The 14,089-nt window shown below is 35.6% G+C and overlaps 1 pseudogene across 1 annotated transcript; it reads left to right on the top strand.

The window, feature by feature from the left end:
* The first annotated feature begins 381 nt into the window (after window positions 1-381).
* On the top strand, window positions 382-13,443 carry LOC149795909 (uncharacterized; annotated as a pseudogene). Its single transcript, XR_016422446.1, has 5 exons — window positions 382-909; window positions 2,038-2,106; window positions 2,339-2,699; window positions 4,254-4,307; window positions 6,695-13,443. The product of XR_016422446.1 is annotated as an uncharacterized LOC149795909 (transcript).
* The last annotated feature ends 646 nt before the right edge of the window (window positions 13,444-14,089 follow it).

Here is a 14,089-nt window from a genome sequence, read left to right as displayed (position 1 = left end):
ATCTATAAAGTAATTTCAAATGTATTATTGCATTAAATTGTTAAAATATTATATCCAAATGTATCAACTTTTTGCTCATTTTAAACGATAAAAGAATGTATATATTGTAAAATGAGTAAAGTAAATATTTACTGTGTAAAACTTGTAATTAGTGAATGTTGAATTTAGTGGTAACATGCTTATGTGCGTGGTCATATGCATGTATGTATGTATGCATGTATGTGTGTATGTATGTATGTATGTATGTATGTATGTATGTATGTATTCCAACGTAGGAAAAAGATACATCATTAAATTGGAATAAACAGGCCTGCTATTGTTTTTAAAACTGTTTTTCTTCTCTGCTAAAGATTTCTACTAATGAACCAAAAACATTTACACTATGTTAGTCAATACAATCTTTGATTTTCCACACTTCGCTAGCACGCACCAATGCCTTATTTTGACAAGTACTAATTATGAAAAGGTCAACAATCTATACCTTATTGTATGTTTTCAGAAAACAATACTAAATGAAATGGCGAGCAGTAGGATCTTATCGCCATCGCCGGAAAAGGTCAATTTCTCAAGAATCGTAACTTTGTTAATTGATGGAGGACAAATTGCTCTCCGTTACAACTTTGATCAGCATTTCCCACCATCATGTTTGGAGAAGAACTCCGTAAAGAAAAAAGAACTCTTGGTGTCTTGAAAGGGAGAGGAATAATAAATGATATGCAGTGGAACAGACTGTATCCGATGTCGGGAGCTCCTGTCTCTTCAGAGAATTTTGATATCAGCCTACTGACATGCTTGCTTCGGAATATCTGCGGACTAAATCCTCCCAAAACAGGTTGGGACGACCTGCCATTACAGGCAGATACATCGCCAGAAGCCGACATGGTTCGCATTCGCCTTCTTCGAAATGAGGTATTAGTTATGGTAACATAGCCATTTCATTATTAAATATATCGACTTCTTGTAATGTTGAAGTCCAACAGTCTATTCCACTCCAGCAATGCAATTATATTTACTAAACTTTTTTTAACAATTGGTTGCAACTTCTATTTTGTGCAATTCCTGAATAATGTACTATATATAGTAGCTACTATTTGATGGAATATTCTGAAAAGACTACGCCTTGTGGCTCAAATTCTTCCTTCGTGTTCTGGCTAGCATTTTAACTTAATATACCATTAATATATCTACGTGCTCAACCGGAAGTGTTAGACCGCACGCCGGGCACAGTGATTGTATTTTCTACACGATAAATTGTGTTCAGGTTTCCTAAGCTTATCACTCCATTTTGTATGCGCACCATGCGTGTTACGTTTGACACGTGAGCATTCATTTTTTAATCATAAAAATGGTATCAGTAGTAACACAACAACAATGCAATTATTTTCATTTTGCCACAAACAACAGTACACATTAAGGACCAATTAATCAGACACTGAATGTTAGGAATTACATATTTTATGTAACAATGTGGGAATTTTTCTAATGAATTCCTCAAATAGTGATTCTCCTTCCTTCATACATTAAAATAAATAATGTTCATGTTTAATATATTTCTTTGAATGACATAAAGAATCTATACAGACTCGTAAAGTCATAGTTCCAAGCAATTATTGCTTCCTCGTGCGTTATAATTACATTGTATTTGATAAGAACACAACTGATACAAACTGAATTTAACAGACTTTAATTGCAGCTGAACTTCTCAAAATCAGAGTGTTAACAAGACCTAATTCCACCACGATATTTTCTATGAAGCAGATACCACACATTTTGCAGCATCCATTGTGTTGCTCATTTCAAATTCCACGCATGTTTAGGGCTATTTATAGGGTATGGTGGAGGCAAGAGAGGTTTAATGGTAACTTAAGTTTTAGCTTGGAAACTGATATTTCTAGGACAAAATACTCTGCCATCACATATGTATAACATATCTGGTTAAAACAAGACAACTCCAAACCCCATTTGACAAACTTTTATTGTTGCTCAAATTTATATATAAAAAGACCCAAACAACTAACACTTTTTCCTATTACTTAGATCCAGCATATCCCGACAGCATCACTTTCCGATCAGGAATTTCAAACGAAGTGGGATGAAATTGAACAGGTACGGCAAACTTTCAATGCTTGCATTGTATCTGTACACAACGTTACAGCGTCATAATAAGAGATGATATACGTTAACAGCTCTGTGGAAAATATCCATAACAGTCCATTGCACATGACGTAACCACAATCATTTACAACCTTATTCATACGCAGGTAATGATTAACGCGTATGTCATAATGTAAATAAAATAACTGACCGAATAAACATTGTTGAAAGTTTGACATTTCAGGTACTAACTCGTTTGGGCAGTGGAATTCCTGATATTACCGCTTCTATCAATAAACTGAAGTATGACACCTGGGATCCAGCCAAAGAAAAGGAGTATCAGGATCTTCTTCAGGTGTGGATGAATTCGGACAACTTGCTGAGAGACAGAATTGAAGATATAGACCAGCGTACTTCCACACTGGAAGCCGACTACAAGGATCTCAGCCACACTGTAACACAATATATTCACAGCCAAGACAATGACATAAGAAGAGTAGAAAGCGAAGTCATCTATCTGCGAAGGAATCAGGAAATGCAAACTAATGAAATAACATTACGCCTGGAAACTCAAGCATCTCAAATTCAAATTATGGAGGAAAATGGTCTCTCTCTCTCTCTCTCTCTCTCTCTCTCTCTCACACACACACACACACACACACACAAACCAATACACACACACACACACACATACACACAAAGACATGCGCAGAAGTAAACCACTGTCTGGTTAGTTCAAGCATAATATACTTACTTATGAATATGTATGTGATTCATGCATTTTGTTTAAGATTATATTTTCGAAACTTATGCTATGAATGTGTTAGAATTTGTTCCATATATATCACAATATTTATTTAGTTGTGTATCTTTCTACAAACATATAGGCATATCATTTACATGCAATGTGGTCATGTTTTGTCATCGAACCAGCAATATTATTAACTTTCGATTTTCTTTATTAAACAAACATGATCAATTTCAGTTTTCGCACATTATGGTTCGTAAAGTTTGGATAATTAATTTTGTGTCGTCTGAGACATAGTTCTTTTACTATTTTTTGTTTGTTTTGTTCACTTAAGAACCGATATGTAAGGGTTTTTCCCCCATGTAAATCTGATATGATTCATTTATTCCTATCATGATAATTCTCCTACCGGCATATATGTTGCCCCAAATAAAGCGTTGTCAGCTTAACTCACAGCAATTATGAAACGACGTACAGTTACACTCAGCATTCAGCTTTTGAAAATTTCATCAGTCGATTCAATACTGTGTCAAGGTATACGTGTCGGTTTATTATGCATTCAACAGCTTGAAAATATGTGTGTTTATGTGTTTAACAAGTTATCACTGATTACAATGAGACAGTTTGCTTCTCTTAACATTGATCAATTCACCTTTTCACGCTATTCTTTCTCTATTTGAATTTGTCTTTGTCATGCCTTATAAATATGATGTTTTCTAGCGTAGTTTAAATCAATGTCCAGAACGAATTTTCAATTAATTAATCAAACATGATACGACATTCCTAATTATAAATTAATAAATGACTAAAACAGTAAAGAATCGTTCAGAGTTTCTCGTTTGATTTTATAACTAAAAGAATTATGCCGTAATTAACGGTCATATATTGGTAATACCTTTGTATACATGTTGTTCTAGAAACATAAGTATTGACCTATATTAAACTGCAGACACGCATCTAAAACCCTACACAGTGAGTTAAAATGTAAATATCGTTTGAAGGACATACGAAGTCGGAATGTTCCTAAATCGAAAAATCCGTTCTTCGTGACATCAGAATATTCTTCATAATTTACACTCTCTTCCTGTCTCCCTCTCTCTCTCTCTCTCTCCGCTACTTTAATCTGAATTTAATTTTAATATGTACTTCTTCATACATCAATATGCTTATTCTTGGAAAATATCAGTCAAGACAAATTGTATTTTTCAATATGGACATGAAATTAGGCCATCCTTCTGTCTGTCTGTCTGTCTGTCTGTATGTGTCAAATAAATATGCCAAGATGGAAAAAGATATTTATTTTACAGAAAGATTCAAACTGCATACATCGCTATTCAGAAACTAATTACATTTAATTGATCTACATTTGTAAATTAAACAGACATATTTGCATCAACATTGTTTGTTACAGTGACAGAAATAGCCAGGCGTCCTGACATGGACCCCGTTCTGAAGAATATGCACAGTAAGCAAATATTAGACAGCTTTATGTATTGAATGCATCTTTTTCTAAACATAAATATGATTGAAAGATTGTGTTCTAGTCCATCTAACTGTCGGATATGTCACAGTCAGAAAAAAGCAGTGCTGTAAATTCTGGTCAAGCGATCTCAGTATTTCTACGAGTGCGTGTCTTGATTGATTTATATCGCTTTTTATTATCACTTTAGTCCTGTTTTTGTTTTGAATGAGACCGCTCCGGTCGCCTAGTGGTTAGAGCGTCCGCCTCGGATGCGGAAGGTCGTGGTTCGAACCCGACTGAGTCATACCAACGACTTACAAAAATGGTACCAACAGCTGGTCGCTAGGCCCCCCCCCCCCCCGCATTAAAATGTTAGTGTTAGGACTGGTAGGCCTGGTGTAAGGATATTGTGACTGGGCGGGAAATCATGATACTTGTCTCCGACATGATACCCCAGCCATAGACATCACTATAAACTGCCGCACTGAAGACAACGTAGCGATATGATTGAATTATTTTTAATGCTACGCTAATATCTTTGAATGTTATAATACAAGTAGACACTAATATCTTTGTGATTATATGTATCGGTCTTTGCTACAGTCTATGCTTCCTTCATTAGTATTTATTCAAACACCTTTTGACAAAGAATATACACATTTTCTGACAAAATAGGCATGTCCGGAGTCATATATTTTATGCGTCTAACGCTGCATTTCCTTACAGTATCAACGGGGAATAGATGTGAGATCATGCACAACAAAATAATATGGCAATGGCACCGAGAACATGTGCACCGCCAACATTTGGTTTTATTGTATGCTATATATCTATTTTTCTTTTGCTTACATCGTGATATCCGTGTGTAAAGAAGAGCATTACAATTATTGTTGCTTGCCAATCGTTTTTTAGTAAACCGGTATTTTAAAAAAATGATTCACATGTTAAAAAATGTTAAATTGCTTTAAAGTAGCGGCTCATAACAAAATAGTGATTAACCATTAAGCGTTATCTAAAAGCAGGTCACCGCTTTTAATTAATAGTCAAACGGTGTCTTAGAAAGGGTTAAAACTCCAGCCAAAGAGATAATGGATGTCCAACACACTTTAATATATGTTACAGTCAAATACAAACGTGTACAAACGTAAATAAACAAACGAAGAACGAGAATAAACGAAACAAGAAAAAAAATCCATACATTCAGTCTTAATGAATCAGAAGATACTGAAAAGCGATTGAAATCGACTATTAATTAACGGTAAACAGCGAGTCAAAGTGGACAAAGTTTAAATTATCCATAATAAAAAAATAAAAGCACACATATTTAATATTTATTGATGCCAGAAGAAAAAACGTTTGACATAAACAGATAAACATTAAATGAAACAGTGACTTATCTGATTAAAATTCAATCAGTCTTGACATCAGAAAGAACACTATAAATATTTATCCTTATAGTAAATTACTTTATCGATGATCGTGTATGTTGAATCTTTGACATACAATGCACAATATTTCCAAGGCAAATCAGAAGGACAGGATGACTGCAGTTTTATTATTATTAGATCAAACGTTGAAGCTGTTGTCGTGTCCTGTAGCACGCTCTACCTATCGGCATATATATTAAATCCACGCCGTCAATTAATCACAACAATTAAATTTTCATATTGGGTGAAATATGTTTCTCGTAACTGTGTAAGTCACTAGTTTATATATTCTTATGATGCGATTCTTTGTACTCTGAATGTAATCGTTATTTTAAACATATATGAGTAAATCTGATGTTGTATCAGTAATTTGTATCTATATTGTATTGGTCTTTTTTCGGAATAGACGGGTAGGCAGAGAGGGTGAGAGATTACATTCCGAAATTATTGCTAGTAACCTTCTAAGACACACGTGTCACACCATGATATATGTAATTTTAACATTTTTCCAAAAGTGGTAAGTCTGTACTTGTAATATTGCCACTTTCTGCGTATATAAGAAGAATACTTTGGAAATCATCCAGCTTAATAATATTTAAATGAGTTTCACCCGATGGTAGTACCTCCGCAGCTTTCAGTTTTCTCACAATTCTGTTGTATTTATATGCAATATACTTCTAATTATTCTGCATGACGATAGCCATAAAAGCTCTTCATGACATTATTGCTAGTATAATGCAAGATAAATGGCTTTAAGTTACTTCTTCAAATTCCAGTAAAAAAATGTTTAAACAACGACAGCCTCAGAGTACCTTGCAATGAAGTACAGCATTCCCACTCTTATAGTCTTTTAGCAACGCATTTCACTTAAAAAGAAATTATGTTATACTTGTTCATATTTTGAAAACACTGTTGTTGAAGATTGACTTGTGATTAGTTAGCATAATCCGTTCTAAATTTCAGAAACGTCAGTCGTATGGCTGAGAGACATGACGAAGCACAGATTGATAAACTTCACAAAAACTAATGCTTTCCATCAGGCTGTACATATTCTCAAAGACAAAGGTGTTTTGATCCTCAGTGGTGGTCCTGGGGAAGGGAAAACTACGACTGCCGCCGCCGTCTTGTTGCACACCAGTAGTCCGCAGAGATGTTTGGTGGTCAGGTCTCCCGATGACTGGAAGCACGTCGACCCTCTTTCATTTGACGTCATTTTCATTGACAATATGTTTGGAGAAATAAATATAAATATAGAGTTGGTTAATAAATGGATGCCTTATCTTGAAGATATGTGGTCTTTGGTACGGGATAAGAGGACATCATTCATTATTGCATTGCGAGAGCATATCTTCGAAAACTGCAAACCGATGCTGAGACGTGCAGAATTGTTCAAGCCCGAATTCTGTCACCGATTGTCATCTGTTGATCTGTCTGATGAGGAAAAAGCGAAAATCTTGGAACAGTATCTGCTAGACAGAAAGAGACTTTTATCGAAAGATTTTACCTATGAGTGCGTTCGAAACTATTCTGGTTTACTCGGTTTTCCAGCGTGTGCTCAACTCTTTGCCACCAGTGACTATTTATATTCAGTACGAGGTCCTGAGTTTTTTAAGAAGCCACTTAATTTTCTATTGAAGTGCTTGGAAACTTTGTATGGTGACAGAAGAAGAGTTTCTACCATTCGTTTTACTATGGATAATGCACAACAGAAACCAAAAGGTGACAAAACAATGGTTGTCGTTGTCGACAGGTCAGAGTTCTGTACTGGACAGCCTAGCTGTACCTAAGAGCAACTCAAGGTCCCTCGAAAAGTCTTACGCCAGCCATTCAGTGCATGGAGGATTCATTACATACTCAGAAGAAGATGGTTCTTTTGACTTTGGTCATGCTGCTATCAAAGATATGGTGGGGATGATCGTGATGCGCAATTACCCACTTATCGCACTTCAAGAATGTAAATTTGAATTCATCCTAGAATACTTATGTGTCACCGAACCAGCAAATGACGAGTTGAAATACCGAGTCGAACCCTGGTTGTATTCCTGTTTAGCCGATCGATTTATTCAACATGCAACTGAACAGTTTGCAAAACGCAAATATTATGATGCAGATAAACACTTCAGCTGGCTGGAAAATGACATTTTGAAAGACAAGAAGTTCGTTTCATTATTTATCAAAAGGGTGAAGGAATTGGGAAAACTTGATGAGATATTTGGATTCGGCAGTCGTCTTTTCTTTAGGATTTTTTATGGATGGAGACAGGGTGACGATAACGTTTCGCTGTTTGCATATGCATTATGCTCCCGTCAGTTTGCACCTTATAAGGAAATTGAAAATGTAGTCAACGTGCAGTTTGCTGAACAGATAATACATCAAGGAGTCCTTGACGAGTTATCTAATAAGGAATTCGTTGCATCACAGAAAACAATTGCCCTGCTATTTGGCTTGCGTTCCAGAAAGTTGCCAATTGTCAAAGAGATCATTCAATCGTAGTTGACAGTAATTGTCTCTGCATGGCTGTTTATCAAAACTATTTCGATATTGTGAGAATCTTTATCGAGAAACTAACAGTTGACATTAATGGAAAAGCTGAGTGGATGAACAACAGCACGGCACTTTGTATTGCAGCAAAAACTGGAAATAGGGATATTGTAATGTATCTCATCAAACATGGTGCAAGCATCAATGTCACTGACGTTTACAATGTCTCTCCTTTGGGGAGGGCATTAATGAATATGCATGAGGATGTAGCGGAGATTTTGATTGATCATGGAGCTGATGTCTCTCTCAAGATGAGTCGGCTAAAAAAGACGCCACTTCATCTGTCTGCAGGTAACGGTATGAGAAATATTGTTCAAGTTCTGCTAGAGAAGGAAGGTGCAAACGTCAATGCCATGGACAGTAACAAAGTCACACCTTTGGGAATAGCAATAATGAACATGCATGAGGAAATAGCAGAAATTTTGATTAATCATGGAGCTGATGTCTTCATGAAAATTGGTAAACTACAACAGACGCCACTGCATTTATCATCAGCCAAAGGAATGGACAATATCGTAAAGATTCTGCTAGAGAAGGGTGCATCAACAGGCAAAAGAGATAAAAGAGGTCGCACTCCACTTCATCGTGCTTGCATCAACGGGCATGCGTGCATTGTGGATATGTTACTTAAGTACGATAGCTCGCAGGTGAATAAACGAGCTTTCTGCAATACCAAAAAAGGGAGGAAAGGTTCTAACATACGAGGATTTACAGCACTGCATTACGCAGCCAGCCAAGGATATGTTGATGTCATAGATGTTGTGTTACAGGCGGGTGGAGAGGTCAACTTGAAAGATAGTTTTGGACAAACTCCGTTGTATGTTGCTTCCAATTTTGGTCACTTGGCTGTTGTTCAGCTGCTTGTCTCCAGAGGGGCAAATGTAAACATTGCAGAGAATCACGGATTCACCCCTTTGCATGTTGCTGTTTATCGGCAACGAACTGATGTTGTGAAGTTTCTTGCCGACAGGGCGACAATCGATGCCTTAGATAAATATGGCAAAACTCCGTTACATGTCGCCTGTCAAAAGGGATATATTGACATTGTCAAATTACTTTTAACTAATAATAGTAACTGGAGATTAAGTACTTACACAGATAACACAGTTCTGCATTATGCCTGCAGATATGGACATGCAGAAATAGCAGAAGAATTCGCAAAGAGAGACAAGGAAATGCTGTATGTGGAAAACGCAAGTAAATCTGACTGCCGAAAGGTGCCATTTAAGGAGGCTCTGCTGTATAGAAGACACAAGGTTGTAGAAATGCTGCAGTCCATGCAAATGCCACGTCCAGACGAATTGCCCTATGAAATATACGTTTCTGAAATGAACAATAACAGACAATACCGAATTGTGATAAAACAAGAATGAATCCAAACAAGAATAAAATCCCGAACAACAGAAACTGTTGCTGCACGAAAGCAGTCCAGAAATATATTATAGTGCAGTCGTCCATTTCTTCGTTTTAGCATATTTTGGCAATATTTTCCATTTACAAATTCAGCAAATATGCCTTCGGAGACGATATTGCTAACTACGTTCCAGAAAATAAAGCAATACAATATTTTCAGACCAATATTCGTTGGCCTGTTAGAAAGTTTGCACTTTTAAGTCGGTGTTTCTTCAGCAGATGAAATAATTATCTAGATCATCACTAACCAGCGTCGAGTTATTAAGCAGCAGTCAAATGTCACACTGTAGAAAAGGGCATTGTGATAATAGGTGTCACACTGTAGAAATGGGCATTGTGATAGCAGGTGTCACACTGTAAAAAAAGGCATTGTGATAATAGGTGTCACACTGTAAAAAAAGGCATTGTGATAATAGGTGTCACACTGTAAAAAAAAGGCATTGTGATAATAGGTGTCACACTGTAAAAAAGGGCATTGTGATGGTAGGTATCACACTGTAGAAAAGGGCATTGTGATAGTAGGTGTATAATATCATTTAAGATGATCCTTAACTTCACATAATATTTTCACTTCCTGCACCGTCTTCAAGCCTTGTAACAACGTCATCTGGAGTATATGTCTCAATCAGACTGCATCACAGCAAGAATTACATAACGTACATGTATAAATGACGTTATGAATATGTGGAAGAAGCGTGTATATAATCACTTGAGACATTAAAAATAATCGGCTACATTTTGTTTTATAGATGATACAACTGATCAGGAAAAGAGGCATTAAGGGAAATATTCTGACTCGGTGAAACAAAGAGATATGATAATGGACAAAATTTAGAAAGAAAGCCACTGCCATATAACAACTCAGATAATACTTTCTCGTGCGATACGATAATACTGAGCTGGGAAATCAAAGGCTATTAGATCAATGTCCTGTTTTATATATTAATGCCCTTGTCGTCACCACACCAATGAAAATTTTTGTTATACTTATCCATATCGTTTGATACATATTCTGAGATGCTGTAAAATAACCTTTATGTCATTTAATATAAAGAATTTATATTTGTGCTCCTATGAAATGAAATATTAGAAACTGATCACATAATTCCTTTCATAAATTTGAAATGAGTACACGTATAAGATCCTCTAAATATATAACGTAATCGTAATAAACATACGTCATTTAGGGGAATAATTTCTAACGCCATTACGTGGTTACATTATGCATTGCTATTAATGTTATTTGCAGACAAGACAGTAGAGGAATATAAAGCATTCTGATTTGAAATGTGTTATATTAATTTGTATTCTAATCAATGTTTTTATCTAATGAAATTCGGAAACTACATTCAGAAGCTCGGTCAGTCGGAACATTGTCACTAATGCATAATGTGGCGAAATGCTTATCGAATAATGATTATTGCAGTCATTGTTCGAATCATTTCAAGGTTCGTAAAATGAACTGGACACTTGGTCTCATCTATGAGGCTAACTTGTGTGGTTTCTTTGCCGTTTTCTTCTGTACTTTGATTTGCCAGGTGATCCTTCATGGAAGAGTTTAAAGTTGTTTTTTCTGAGTTTGTCGTGGTATAAACTGTCAGTTGCCTACTCACACAACAAATAACGCCCGAAGGGCGTTATGTAAGCTGTGTGAGTCGACAACTGACAGTTTATACCACGATAAACTCAGAACAAACAACGTTAAACTCTTATAATTGAAATTTCAATTATTCGTTATGTTATTTTGCTTGCATCATTAAAAAATAGAAATCTTAATTGAGAGTAGTAATACATGTTTGGAGTTTTTCTGTTACGTAGCCATATATAGCACTTGGGATTGTCCTGCTTGATCGTAATAAGGTCATCATAATACCAGTCCTTCAACCAATGGAAGCCAAATTTATTTTAAACAAATTTATAAACAATGTAAGAATGTTGTTTTTCTTTAATGTTTATTTCGTGTCTGCCTTCACTGGCAGTGTTTATCTTATGCTGTACACGTGACTCTATTTATAGAAGTGGAAAAGTAGTTCTCCTTACAGTTCATACAGAAATGAACGCAATTCATTTTGATCACGTAATGACATTCTGACCACTGGAAATGTTACTTTCCTGTACCAGCTACTGCCATTGCAATTATCTTCAGCTCTTCTTAACGTGCTGCAGCTACTTCTTTCCTTAAAAATCTCTCGGTTGTTTCTCTTGCTGAATTTCTTCGCTGATTGTCAATATTTTTGCATCTGTGTCATGTAGGCATGTCGTAAATGAGTCAGCCGAATGGTCAGCCTGCTCAGGTGATTTCCTGCCAAAAGATTGCTCGTATATGACCATGTTGAAATACGATTAAATCAAAGGTGAGACGCACACCGATTCTATCATTTCACTTACCTCATTGTCCTTGTTTTGTATTTTGGATAAATATACAGGTCATCAGCATTAAAATGTGTTTACTTTGATTTTGCATTCAGGTCTTTGACGATCGCTAGCCATGTTGAATTTGGGTCCCTGTGTAATAATATCACAAAAAGTAGTTCAAACACCTTCAAAAGTAGCTGCGAAAAGTAATGAAGTTCAAAGATATCTTAAATTAATCTCTGTGTGACGGATATTTATCAGGTGTCGTTACATCGTGTAAACTTTAAACTGTTAGTCTGTTTTTAAAGTGGGTCGGTGGTTCTTCCCGGGGTTTTCCAGGGTTCTTCCTCCACCAATTATACTGGCTGCCATATATAGCCTATCCTGTGTTGCAAAATGGCGTTAAACTCTACAACAACAACAACACAAACAACAACACCAACAACTGTTTTTAAAAGTCTTTCGTGTATCGACCAGGCACTATTTCTCAATCAGAACGAATATCGTGTCCACATATTTATTGAGCTGGCGCGGGAAACCAACAAAACAATTAACTTATACTGCGGATTGCGCATATTTCGATTTAATTCCCGTCCACAGCACGAGACCAGTTAACGCATGCGGAACAGGGATGAACTGCTTAAACGTCGCATATAATTAACCATTGTAACAAACTATACAGGCCGACCTGTTCATAATTAAATAATACGTAGATTTGTTTCATTTCAGATATGAGTTGTTAGTTACGAAACCACTGCGATACAGTTGTCACTCTCGATAATTTGGTTATAATGCTTCCAACAGGACAACAAGTTTTGGAGAAGTTCCATGAATTAACATGATACATGAAAATATGCATAATCATTTTCTATTTAATTGACTTTTGATTTATTATTTTGTCGCTTATTTGCGCAGCACAATAATGTTGGTGGGAAAATGCTTTTGTTTCCTATAGCTCATCGCTCTTTCAATATTCATGTCCATAAATGACAATTATACCTTTTAGGAATTTTTTTCTTTTTTTTTTTTTTCTTTTGTATATAGTAACTATTAGTTAAAATTCTTTTCAATCCCACTTGTGACTGAGTTATGTTTGTGCCTCTTGACATGTAACCTTTGCCCCATCTAACGAGACACCAATATTTCAGTGGCATGCATGTTTCTGCATGCTCAGTATATCAGTCGGTATGTAATATGTATATTCCGCTATGAAATGCATATAGAACTAGATGCTAAAATAGTCCAATAAATGTAATGTATGATATTCGGTTTTGTGTACACTTAGTAGATTCTAAGTCTGCCTATCCCTATTAGGCCAAATTTTGTGTCTACGTGCATGTCTGTCCGTTCGTGTAGTGTACTGTATATTGTATGCATGCAGTATTACAAATCTACATGTAAGAGTTTGTGTTTTATTTGGTCTGTCATCTTCCTTTGTCATGCATTATATTCACACTCCTGTATTTTGCGATTTCTCTTCATTATTTTACCTGTCTGTTGTTCTATCTGTTCACTAGTTTGCATACGTTTCATTTTTAATTTTCTCCTTCTCTCTGAGTAATTAACCAGTACGTGATATAATAATTAATTCTGAATGAGTATTTCTACAAATGGATTTATAAGTGCATGCAAACTAAATAATGAGCCATACTTAATTTTGATGCATAGTTATAGTAAAATGTATTTTAATTGAGTTTCAGTGTACAATTTCCTTATTAGTGTACTATGCTGGGCAAACTCAATAATAAATATATTTAAAACACTGGATAGATTTGAAAGCTTGTAGGAGTCCGAATCCAGTACCTAGTCCGGGAGTAGAATCGTGCACATACACACACACACACCTATATATATATATATATATATATATATATATATATATATATATATATATATTAGTTTAAAGTGAGAAAAACAAAAATCAATTTAAGGTCTTGAATAGCCATTTGTTAGTTTCTAGATTGGAATAGGCACTAGTCAACAGACCAAAGAGGTTTAGAAGTATGCTAACGTAATTTTTTTAAACATATATGATTACATTGAATGCTT

The sequence above is a fragment of the Sinohyriopsis cumingii genome, chromosome 7 (assembly GCF_028554795.1).
Source record: "Sinohyriopsis cumingii isolate HCF-2022 chromosome 7, ASM2855479v2, whole genome shotgun sequence".
Taxonomy (NCBI): domain Eukaryota; kingdom Metazoa; phylum Mollusca; class Bivalvia; order Unionida; family Unionidae; genus Sinohyriopsis; species Sinohyriopsis cumingii.
This window is presented reverse-complemented; position numbering and strand designations above follow the sequence as displayed.